We start from the raw sequence: 11,886 nt of genomic DNA, 5'->3' as shown, positions 1-11,886 counted from the left end.
GAAGGGCTCTGTCCACAGGGACCTGAAGCCAGGGAATGTGCCCTGTCATGAGGCAATGAATATACACAGACAGACTTTGGCCACAGCTATGAGTTGACCAGCCATAAGCTGAGCATGTGCTGTGGCAGCCCCTCTTATTCCACCCCAGAACTCTTCCTAGGGCCATACCTATGACTGCCCTGCAATAGGTGTGTGGAGCTTGGATGTGGCTCTATATAAGATGCTCCCTGGGAACCTGCCTTTTATGGGAGAGGACCACTGGGAGCTTCTGCAGTGGACACTGTGCTAACAAGATGATATCTGATTTTTATATCTTCCAAATGAGACCAGCTATGAAAAATATTGATGGCTATTGACCCCCCAACAGCAGAGAAACTTTAAAAGAAATCATGAAGGACCCATGGATAAACATGGGTTTAGCCATATAGTGAACTGCTCTGTGACAACGTGGACCCCTCATGAAAAAGATCACGATGAACATGGGGTTTGAATGAAATTACACCAAGTTACTAAAAGGTAAAATTTATAACAATATTATGGGAGAGTACATGATCCTAAGTACCAAGAAACACAAGGTGGAGGTTTGTGCCATCATGGTAATGCTTCTCCCTTCCCCTCCACCCAGCAGCTATAGTCCTTCCCCAATTAGTGCACTGAAGCTAGAGGTCCCCGCCCCTCAAGAAAGGGTTCTTGTATTGAGTATTTTCTTCACACCTGGATCAGCAAGACAGATAAGCAAAGGAGTTTCCACTTGGACTTTCCCACCATAATAGCACTCACTGCGTAGATCACAGAACCTATGTGGGGATATATCCAACTGCCTAGTATATCTATTCAAATTGTGCTTCCCAGAAAAGAATTACAGGATGGGTTTGGAGACCCACTAAACCCATTGTGAAGGAGGTCTGAGCTAAAACTCTATTGATCATCTGACCTCCATTAGCCCCTATCCTTACTGCCTGGCCACAGTGACCTTTTGGGACTCCTGAAGTTAGTGTCAGTTCAGAGCCAGTAGTCCCCAAAAAGTCAGCTGAGGTCTCTGTTGCAACTGCCCCTTAAGAATGGATAGCTTCCCACTTTACCCAATGTTTCTTCCCTCACCCTAAAATAAGGACCTTGGAAACTACCACTCCCATCCAGACATAAATCAAAATGGGTGGTAGGGTTTTGAGCAGTTACCTGCCTCTTTTCTCATTTGCTAGTCTCCATAGCATGGGGAAGGTTGGGCACTGCCAGGGGAGGCCCTGGTTCATCTGCCTGTCACAACAAGGCTAGAGGTTGGAGGAACAAAGTGAGTGCTTTGTCTCTCTTTATAAAACAATAATTCATTACCTTGTTAAACAAACATGCATCCTTTCCATTTTAAAATTGTGGCTGATACACACAGAAGATGCATACAAAGTATATAGGCATACCTATGAATTACCTTGATATTATAAAGTTATTCAAAGTGATCATCACCCAAGAAATAATGTTCCTCATTTTGGAGTATGTGAATGAAGGAGGCATACAGGTCATTTACAGGACAATTGCTGCCTTACCTAGAGTGAGGCCTGAGGCAAGTTCTAGCAGCTGGTATTCACTGTGCTGACTGTCAGCAGAAGGGCTCTGTCCACAGGGACCTGGAGCCAGGGAATGGATTCTGTCATAAGGCAATGAATATACACATGACAGACTTTGGTTTTAGTAATGAGTTTACCAGCCATAAGCTAAACATGTGCTGTGGCAGCCCCTCTTATTTCACCCCAGAACTCTTCCTGGGGCCAAAACTATGACTGCCCAGAAGTAGATGTGTGGAGCTTGGAAGTTGTACTCTAGAAGAGGATCACTGGGAACTTGTCTTTTATGGGAGAGGACCTCTGGGAGCTTCTGCAGTGGACACTGTGCTAACAAGATGATATCTGATTTTTATACCTTTCAAATGAGATTATCTGCTTTAAAATACTGATGACCATTGACCCCAACAGCAGAGAAACTTTAAAAGAAATCATGAGCGACTCATGGCTAAACATGGGCCAAGAGGAAGCCCTCAAGCCATATATAGTGAGCTACTCTGTGACAATATGGACTCCTGTATGACAGAGATTATGATGAACATGGGGTTTAAATGAAATCAGACTCTCAAATCACTAAAAGGCAAGTGTTATAACAAAATTATGGGCACATACATGATCCTAAGTACCAAGAAACACAAGGTGGAGGTTTGTGCCATCATGGTAATGCTTCTCCCTTCCCCTCCACCCAGCAGCTATAGTCCTTCCCCAATTAGTGCACTGAAGCTAGAGGTCCCTGCCCCTCAATAAAGGGTTGTTGTATTGAGTATTTTCTTCACACCTGGATCTGCAAGACAGATAAGCAAAGGAGTTTCCACTTGGACTTTCTCACCATAATAGCACTCACTGCGTAGATCACAGAACCTATGTGGGGATTTGTCCAACTGCCTAGTATATCTACTCAAAGATGATAATAACAGGATGGGTTTGAAGACCCACTGGACCCTGAGGGAGGTCTGAGCTAAAACTCTATTGATCATCTGACCTCCATTAGCCCCTATCCTTACTGCCTGGCCACAGTGACCTTTTGGGACTCCTGAAGTTAGTGTCAGTTCAGAGCCAGTAGTCCCCAAAAAGTCAGCTGAGGTCTCTGTTGCAACTGCCCCTTAAGAATGGCTAGCTTCTCACTTTACCCAGTGACTCTCCCCTTGCCCACAAATAAGGAATTTGGAAATGATGGCTCCCATCCAGGCATTATTATTAAAATAATAATAATTCATACATGCAGCCTTTCCATTTTTAAATTGTGGCTGATACACACAGAAGATGCATACAAAGTATATAGGCATACCTATGAATCACCCTGATAGTATAAAGTTATTTAAAGGGATTAGCACCCCAAAAGATATTGTTCCTCATTATGGAGCATGTGAATGGAGAGGACATGAAGATAATTTACAGGACAATTGCTGCCTTACCTAGAGTGAGGCCTGAGGCAAATTCCAGCAGCTGGTATTCACTGTGCTGACTGTCAGCAGAAGGGCTCTGTCCACAGGGACCTGAAGCCAGGGAAAGCGCCCTGTCGTGAGGTAATGAGTATACACATGACAGACTTTGGCCACAGCTATGAGTTGACCAGCCATAAGCTGAGCATGTGCTGTGGCAGCCCCTCTTATTCCACCCCAGAATTCCTGGGGCCATACCTATGACTGCCCTGCAATAGGTGTGTGGAGCTTGGATGTGGCTCTATATAAGATGCTCCCTGGGAACCTGCCTTTTATGGGAGAGGACCACTGGGAGCTTCTGCAGTGGACACTGTGCTAACAAGATGATATCTGATTTTTATATCTTCCAAATGAGACCAGCTATTAAAAATATTGATGGCTATTGACCCCCCAACAGTAGAGAAACTTTAAAAGGAATTATGAGGGACCCATGGGTAAACAAGGACCAAGAGGAAGCGCTCAATCCATAGAGTGAGCGGCTTTGTGACAACCTAGATCTCTCAACACATAGGTCATGATGAACACAGGGTTTGAATGAAATCAAACCCACAAGTTACTAAATGGCATCATTTATAGCAACATTATGGGAATATACATGATCCTAAGTACCAAGAAACACAAGGTGGTTTGTGCCATCATGGTAATGCTTCTCCCTTCCTCTCAACCCAACAGCTATAGTCCTTCCCCAGTTAGTATGGGGGGGGGGGGGAGTAGAGGTCCCTGCCCCTCAATGGCAGGAAGCTGTAGTGGGTCTGCTATTCACACCTGGATCTGCAAAACAGATCAGCAAAGTAGCTTCCACTTAGACTTTCCCACCATAATAGCACTGGTTGGACAGATCAGAGAATCTATGTTGTGATTCATCCATCTGCTAGTGTATCTGCTCAGATTGTGGCTTCCAGAAAAGAAAAATAACAGGGTAGTTTTGGAGACCCACTGGAGCCACTGTGACAGGGATCTGAGCTAAAACCTTATTGATCATCTGACCTCCATTAGCCCCTATCCTTACTGCCTGGCCACAGTGACCTTTTGGGACTCCTGAAGTTAGTGTCAGTTCAGAGCCAGTAGTTCCCAAAGAATCAGCTGAGGTCTCTGTTGCAAATGCCCCTTAAGAATGGATAACTTCTTACTTTACCCAGTGGCTCTCTCCTTACCCTCAAATAAGGACCTTGGAAACTACCACTCCCATCCAGACATAAATCAAAATGGGTGGTAGGGTTTTGTGCAGTTACCTGCCTCTTTTCTCATTTGCTAGTCTCCATAGCATGGGAAAGGTTGGGCACTGCCAGGGAAGGCCCTGGTTCATCTGCCTGTCACAACAAGGCTAGAGGTTGGAGGGACAAAGTGAACACTTTATCTCCCTTTATAAAATAATAATTCATTACCTTGTTGAACAAACGTGCACCCTTTCCATTTTAAAATTGTGGCTGATACACACAGAAGATGCATACAAAGTATATAGGCATACCTATGAATCACCCTGATAGTATGAAGTTATTCAAAGTGATTAGCACCCAAGAAACATTGTACCTCATTATGGAGCATGTGAATGGAGAGGACATGAAGATAATTTACAGGACAATTGCTGCCTTACCTAGAGTGAGGCCTGAGGCAAGTTCTAGCAGCTGGTATTCACTGTGCTGACTGCCAGCAGAAGGGCTCTGTCCACAGGGACCTGAAGCCAGGGAATGTGCCCTGTCATGAGGCAATGAATATACACAGACAGACTTTGGCCTCAGTAATAAGTTTACTGGACAAAGGCTGAGCATGTGCTGTGGCAGCCCCTCTTATTTCACCCCAGAACTCTTCCTGGGGCCTAATCTATGACTGCCCTGAAGTAGGTGTGTGGAACTTAGAAGTGGTTCTATATAAGATGCTAACTGGGAACCTACCTTTAACAGGAGAGTCCCTCTGGGAGATTTGACAGTGGACAGTTAACTAACAATACAGCATTTCATTTTTGTATCTTTCTAATATGATAAGTTGTTGAAAAATTGATGCTCTTAGACTCCCAACGGCAGAGAAATTTTAAAGAAACCATGAGGGACCCATGGCTAAACATGAGCCAAGAGGAAGTGCTCAAGCCATGTAGTGAGTGGCTCTGTGACAACATGGACCCCATGTAACAGAGGTCATGATGAACATGGGATTTGAGTGGAACCAGATGCACAATTCATTAACAAGCAAGAGTTATAACAGAATGATGGCCACATACCTTATCATAAATACCAAGAAACCCAAGGTGGAGGTCTATACCATCATGGCAAGGCCCTTCCCTTTCCCTCACACCAACATTCACAGTTCTTATCCAACTATGGCAGTTCAACTGGAGCTCTCTGCCACCTTTCCCCACCAATAGCAGGAAGCTGTAGTAAATCAGCTAGTTACTTGAGTCTGCAAGACAGATTACCAACCTGAGCATGAGAAGCCAGGGCAGATTAGTTAGACTGCCACTGCTCCAACCAGTTCCGAGTCTAGGACCGCCACACCTAGCCCAGCTCCCCTGCTTGGGCCTGGGGTTCCCCAAAGGGCTTCAAGTGCCCCTAGGTTATGTCCTACAAGGAAATCTGCTTCTACACTGGGTAGCCTAATGGTGTGACTTCAGCTTTTCACCCTGGTTACAGCCAGGTTTGTGCAGACAGGGAGCAGGGAGGGGGTATCACTGGGAGGTTCTTAAACTTGATGTTTAAAAAATTCTGCTTTAGGCCACCCAGCAACAAGAAGCATGGGGGAAAAGCACACAAAATAACAAAACAAAAAACACACACAGGTAGAGCCAATGTAATTTGTGGACTGACAAGGCAGAACCACAAAGACTCTGGGGAAGTCAAGCTGGCCTCCTTGTGTTTTAAATGCAGAACTTCAAGATGTTGAGCTCCTGGGATGCCAGTCACAGCTATCTGGTGTGAGAGAGCCTGGACCCAAACAGACTTGGAGAGGTGCAAGTAGTGCACACTGTGGGTGCAAGAAGTGCACACTGTGTGTGCAAAGACCCGGGAAGAGAGGACTTGATCCAGCGGATGATGGAGGTATGCAAACTGTGACAATGTTCTCTGCATGAGATTAAAATCAAGAGGGTATCTGGGACCTTCATGGCCTTCAGAAACATTATATCCAAATACCTGGTGAGCTTGGAGGATGGCCTGGAGCCCGTGGACAAAAGGAGAGACCACTCTCACAGCAGGCCTGTCACTCAGCCCCAACCTGAGTGAAACCTCGGAGTCTGGACTGTTTTTCCTGGGGTCCTTCTCATCCCCCCTGCTCTTTTGTTCTTCCATGTTTGTGGGAGGGAGACGGTACTTGGCTTTTCCAAATCTCGTAATAAACTTGATGCTTCAGAAGGTTGTCTTAGGTGCTCTGTTTTGCATCCTTCCTGCACAGAATTGGGCCTGTGGAGCCTCCAGTTTGAGAAGCACATAGTGATGTAGTACTTGGACTTAATCAGAGCAACTAAATGGGGGGAAAAAAGAGAATTATCATGGTACCTCCCAGCAGCAACAAATGTGGGAAAAGGCTGTGAGCCACACTGCAGGGCAAGAAATGCAAAATTGCTCCCTTTTTACTCTCACGTGACCTAATACTTGCAGAAGGGCCGAGGGGAGGCTTTGGTCAGGCGTCCTGGGTTAATTATGACCAAGAGGCCTAAATAAGATAGCAAAGCCCTGTGGCCCAGCCTACTCGGGGACCAGAGAGTGGCAGGAGTGTGGGCCCCCAAGCCTTAGGGGTCACCTGCCTGTGCCGCTGCGTTTCCCGACTAGAATGCAGGAGCTGGGCCTCTTCCCCTTTCCCACTGGGAAGGGGCCCTGCAACATGGGTTTGACCGCAGGAAAGAGAGGAGGCTTGGGGTCGGGAGGAAGCTGGAATCTTAGTGACATACAGGGCAGAGGTGGGAAGTAAGGCCGGGGAGTAAGGGGTTCGATCAGCACCCCTTGCTTCCAGGGCCACCCCCACTAGTGCATTTTGCTCTGTGTCTCCATATTTAAACATCCGCCAGCTCAGAGCCTGGAAAGCAGTCAGCTCCGAGGACTGAATGCCCTGCTGAGGGGACTTTCTCCTTCTGTGAGCTCTGACCTTGGCTGGCTGGGCTAGTTGCTGCCTCTCATCTCCCTCATTAGTCCCAGCTCAGTTCCACAAGAAGGGCTTTGGGTTTTGTTCTAAAGAGCAGGGGATCCATGAGCAGGGAGTGACATGATCAGCTTCCACTGGACCAGACACCTCTGGCTGCATGTTCACAGTGGGCTTGAGTGAGAGAGGGCCTCAGAATCAGTAATGGAACCCCACCAGCAATTTTCCAGAAAAATCTAATGAAAGTACCAACTAGCTCATGATTTTCAGCTGGTTCCTGAGTTATGAACAACTTAATGCAATTTGTTTGATGTACAGCCTTTCATAAAACATTAACCAAAGGTAGGGAGTGGTCAGGTGGTGGAAGGGGATAGCTTTGTTCACATCTCTCTCAGAGAAACCAAATACCTGACTTATACAGTGGACCACATGATGCTTAAGACTCCAGAGTTCTGCCCTAGGTGGTGTGTCTCAGTGGTTAGAGCATCAGCCGGTGAACCGAAGGTTTGATTCCCAGTCAAGGGTACATAACTAGGTTGCAGGTTTGATTACCAGCCCTGGTCGGGGAGAGTGCAGGAGGCAACCAATCAATGTGTCTCTCTCACATCGATGTGTTTTTTTTTCTCTCTCTCTCTCCCCTTCCACTCTCTTAAAAAAAAACAACAAAAAAAAAACAATGGAAAAAATATCCTTAGGTAAGGATTAACAAAAAAGAAAAATGACTACAGAGTTCCCAGCCTCCTCTGCAGCTAGTCTGGATGAGTGACCAAGCTCTCCCTCTAGGATGGGAAGGGAAACGTTTGTGCAACTTCTAGGCCCTTATCTCTGCTGCTTCTTCTGCCCTGCTGCTGGAAAAGTGAGCTTTGTCCTGGCCCTTGTGAATGAGGGAAAGTCATGTAGGGTGACAAGACACTGAGGGAGAGAACTTCCTGGGGCAGGCCAGCCAGACTAAGCAGGAGAGAGATGCAATCGTCTATTTTCACTCTTGTGTGGGTGCCCTTTCTTACAACAGATAAACCTTATCCTAAGCAGGACCAGGCTACTCTGGAGGATCAGGCTGTGTGAAATTTTCAGAGCTGTGTGAAATTTTCAGCCTTCCCTTCCATGGGGAAAGCAGCCAAGCTCAGCTCCAGCTTACTCTCCTCTCCTGGTTCTTCTCTGGGTATCTAACCTATGAAGATCAATGCTCCTAACTAAACCAGTCTGGAGGGAGTCTCTTCCAGGGGCATCGTCTTGTTCTTTCCTCCCACACTAGCACACCACCTGCTCTCTCCCAAAGATGCAGCTGGTTTTGAAATATGCTATGCTGACCCTCCTCTTGCTAATATCTGCAGATTCTAATGAAATAACTCAGGGAACAGGCTGTCTCACGCCTGGTATAGCTTGATTATTGCTGGAAAGATGAGTTTGGAACTGAAAAGTCCCCTGCTAAACTAACAAGTTTAAAATCTTAATTTGAAAAACCAACCAAATCCCACTTGCACTATGAAGGTAGAGACTGAGCTTAGTCAAGCCTTGACCTGAGCACTCCATTTGGAGAGACAGATATTTTGGAATTGTCTGGTATCTGGTTTTGTCCATGTAATTTCCTATATTCTCTCCACTCTTTTGGAGCCTGAGATTTTATAGGTAAAAGGGATCCTAATATATATTAAATGAGGATATTGTCAAAAAGTATATACTGCATTTGTTCTTCATTTGTTTAAGTGTCTTGTACGGCTGGTTTAAAATAGAATGCATTATTAGTATATGTGAGGTTAAATGAGGCCAACAGATCAGGAGGTGACAGCCTTTGAGAAGACAGCTTGTTACTCACAGTTCCAGAGGCGAGGACAAGCCACGCCAGGCAAGGCCACACGGGGAAGTAGCCGGGGCAGAAGGAGCAGAGGGAACTGCGGGCAGGAGTTGTTCCTGCAGGAGGAGTAGGTGGGGTAGGGTACGCAGGTTTAGGACTGGCTGGCTTGAGTTAATTTCATGGACTCTACAGCATAGGGGCTGTCCCCAAGTTGTCTGGTGCTTGTCCTTTGGTGGTTAGGGCAGGGGGATAGCGTCAGGAGTATGATAGTCCAAAGAGGAGGTGGTTGGGGTTTGGACACTGGGTTGGTTGTTTGTATTGGAAAAGTGGGCTCTTAGGAGGAGAATTTCTCGTGGGGGAAGGGAGGTGGTGGCCAACTAGAGGCACCAGGCAAGTCAAGATGACTTAGAACAAGGTGTGTCCAGCAGATGATTTTACAGAAACTAGAAACCTGGTCCATGCAAGGGCTCAGCTCGTATGTCACCCCCTTAGAGGAGCCTTCCCTGCCTACACGATCTGCTGAGAGCCTCCCCACTCAGCCATTACCCACTTTATTTCCTTCATAGCATTCAGGGTTCTGCCCCCTGCTCAGCACCCAGCAGCAGCTCCCCCAAGCCAGAGGAAAAGTCCTCACAGGGGCCACCAAGCCCTGCATGATCTGAGCCCCCCGACCTCTCTCGTCCCTTCTGCGAGCCCTCCTCCCCTCCTGGCCCACTCCAGCACCCACCCTTGCCCTCCAGATCTCCTTGAGCTCTGCTTTTCTCCATAGCACATATCCCTTCTAACTGTCTCCCCTTCACAACGTCAGGTCCAGCAGGTTTTGTTTTTTTTCTTTCACTCCTGTGCCTGTAGCCTGAGTGCCGGACATGCACCCGGTCTCAGTAAACAGTGAATGAATAGCTTAACACGGCCCGAAACATTCTTATCTGTGTTCACTCACCCGGTGTTCACTCACCCAGCACCCATTCACCAAAGCCCTACTGTGTGCTGGGCCAGTTTCTGACCCTGGGGCACAGCAGTGGGTGATGGAGGCAGAAGTCTCTGTTTTCATGAAGTTGACAGCCTAGTTGGGGAGACAGAGAAAAAATAAGTAAAATATATGCAAGCTCAGGCAGTAAATATGTACCATGAAAAAAAACAAGGTCAGGAAGAACATTTGAGGAAATTTCTGAAGGTGTTTAGGGACCAAGAAATGTTCCAGTGTGAGAACAGCAAGTGCAAAGGCCCTGAGGTCATGGTGGGCTACACGTGGAGACTCTTAGTTATTAGTGTGAATTCTTAGTTTTGTATCAAGTCTGTATTTCGCTTTTATTTGTAATTCTTAGTTTTACCTTTCTAGCTAATTAACTTAAGCCTGGGTCATTAGTCTATTAAATTCAGCAAATTCTATCCCAGTGATTTTAAGTGAAAAGGGGTGAATTTGGGTCAAGTCAGCACACATTTATTGAGTGTTGGGCACTGCAGGCTGTGAAATGAACACATCAGTCCACCCTGACAAGCCTAGTTAATGAACATCTAGATGCACTCAAGCCTTTTCCACCCCTGCCCCATCTTGTCTGGGTCTCAAGCTTACCTTGCACTTGACCCTTTGTCACACCTCTTTGTCTCTTATGTCCAGCTCCTCATTCTGGGGGATTTGTTCCTGACGCTTCTGTCTGGTGCTCCTGCCCCAACCATGGCACACTCAACCCTCTCTACTTATCTCATCTGCTTGTAATTGCTGCGAATGACCTGACTCCTGGGAATGTGGGCTGCTGAAAACTAGGTCCCCAGCAGACTTGGGTCTCTGACCTCTGTCCCCCAGCCCTTCACCCTTAAAAGCAGCTCATGAGTTATTGTGCTCTGCCTGGCTGGTGTGTCCATATTTGGCCTGTGAACACCCCTGGGGCAGGCCACCACCTTCTCTTCTTTGTGCACTGTGAGCCTGCACACAGTGGGCCTTTAGGACCTCAGAGACCTCACCACCTGCTCTCCCACAGATCCACTTTGGCCCAAGCACTGCTTCCAGAACCTGGGGCTTCTATAGCCTCTTCATCTGAAGTGTGATCTGAAGCTGTCAGATCTCACCTCAAGCACGCCTTCAGGTGTTGAGCTGTTGACTTTTTGTCAGGTCACTCTCTTTGCAGCAGCCATGGGAGGCCACAGTGCAGAGAAAGGCGTGCATCAGCTGAGTTTTAAGGAAGGCATGGAAAGGCCAGTGATGGACACGTCCCATTCCAAACTGAGTTCGGTTCTCTGCATATTCTGGAAAAGACTTCTGGTATGCAAGTGGGGAGTAGGGTCTGCCAAGGTCCAAATGAAGGAGATGTCCCCAGGTATGGCGGGGCTGGGTGGTGAAGGCTACTGGCCTTCCCTGTAGCATCTCCAGGCGCCAGCCTGTGAATGGGGAATTGCCTAGGGAGTCACCGGAGCATGATTCTGTAACTGCCGAGCAGTGTGAGAAAGGGAAGCTGAATGTCAGGGAGCTGGGAGGGTGCGAATTGCTTCTGTGAGTCTCCTAATGGCCACATGGCGGTTGCCAAGCCTCAGGAGCCCACAGCACGCGGGGAGTGGGATTGGGCGCCTCAGCTCCCATCACGTGGACAAGCCACGGCTTGTGACTTTCCAGAGTGCAAGCAGCAGGTCTGGGTTTGCAGGCTGGCTCCACACTGCCTCGCTACGGTCCAGGCACTGCCCTTCTCTGAGCCCCAGTCTTGCCCCCTACAAGGAGGACATCAGTTGCTACTTTATCAGGGTTAATCCCACGAGGATTAATTTGGGTAACATGAGTGGCCCAACCTGTAGCCTGCCCTCAACAGATATTATTTGAATTCTTTTGGATTTTCCAGATTGGACTAGAGCCTTGCAGTGCTATCTGGAAATTCTTCCTTGAAGGTAGCCCAAATCCATAGTGTTGCAAGTTCAAGGTATTCAATTTAGCAAGCTAGAAGGAGCTGTCAGAACTTCTTTGGTAGCCAGTGACCAAAATCCTGAAGTGGCTTAAACAAACAATCGAAGCAGGGGGAAATCATTTCTGTAACTAAGGAGT

Source organism: Miniopterus natalensis, chromosome 2 (genome assembly GCF_054644295.1).
Source record: "Miniopterus natalensis isolate mMinNat1 chromosome 2, mMinNat1.hap1, whole genome shotgun sequence".
NCBI classification, from domain to species: Eukaryota; Metazoa; Chordata; class Mammalia; order Chiroptera; family Miniopteridae; genus Miniopterus; species Miniopterus natalensis.
The sequence above is the reverse complement of the archived record's forward strand: the minus strand, read 5'-3'. Positions refer to the sequence as shown.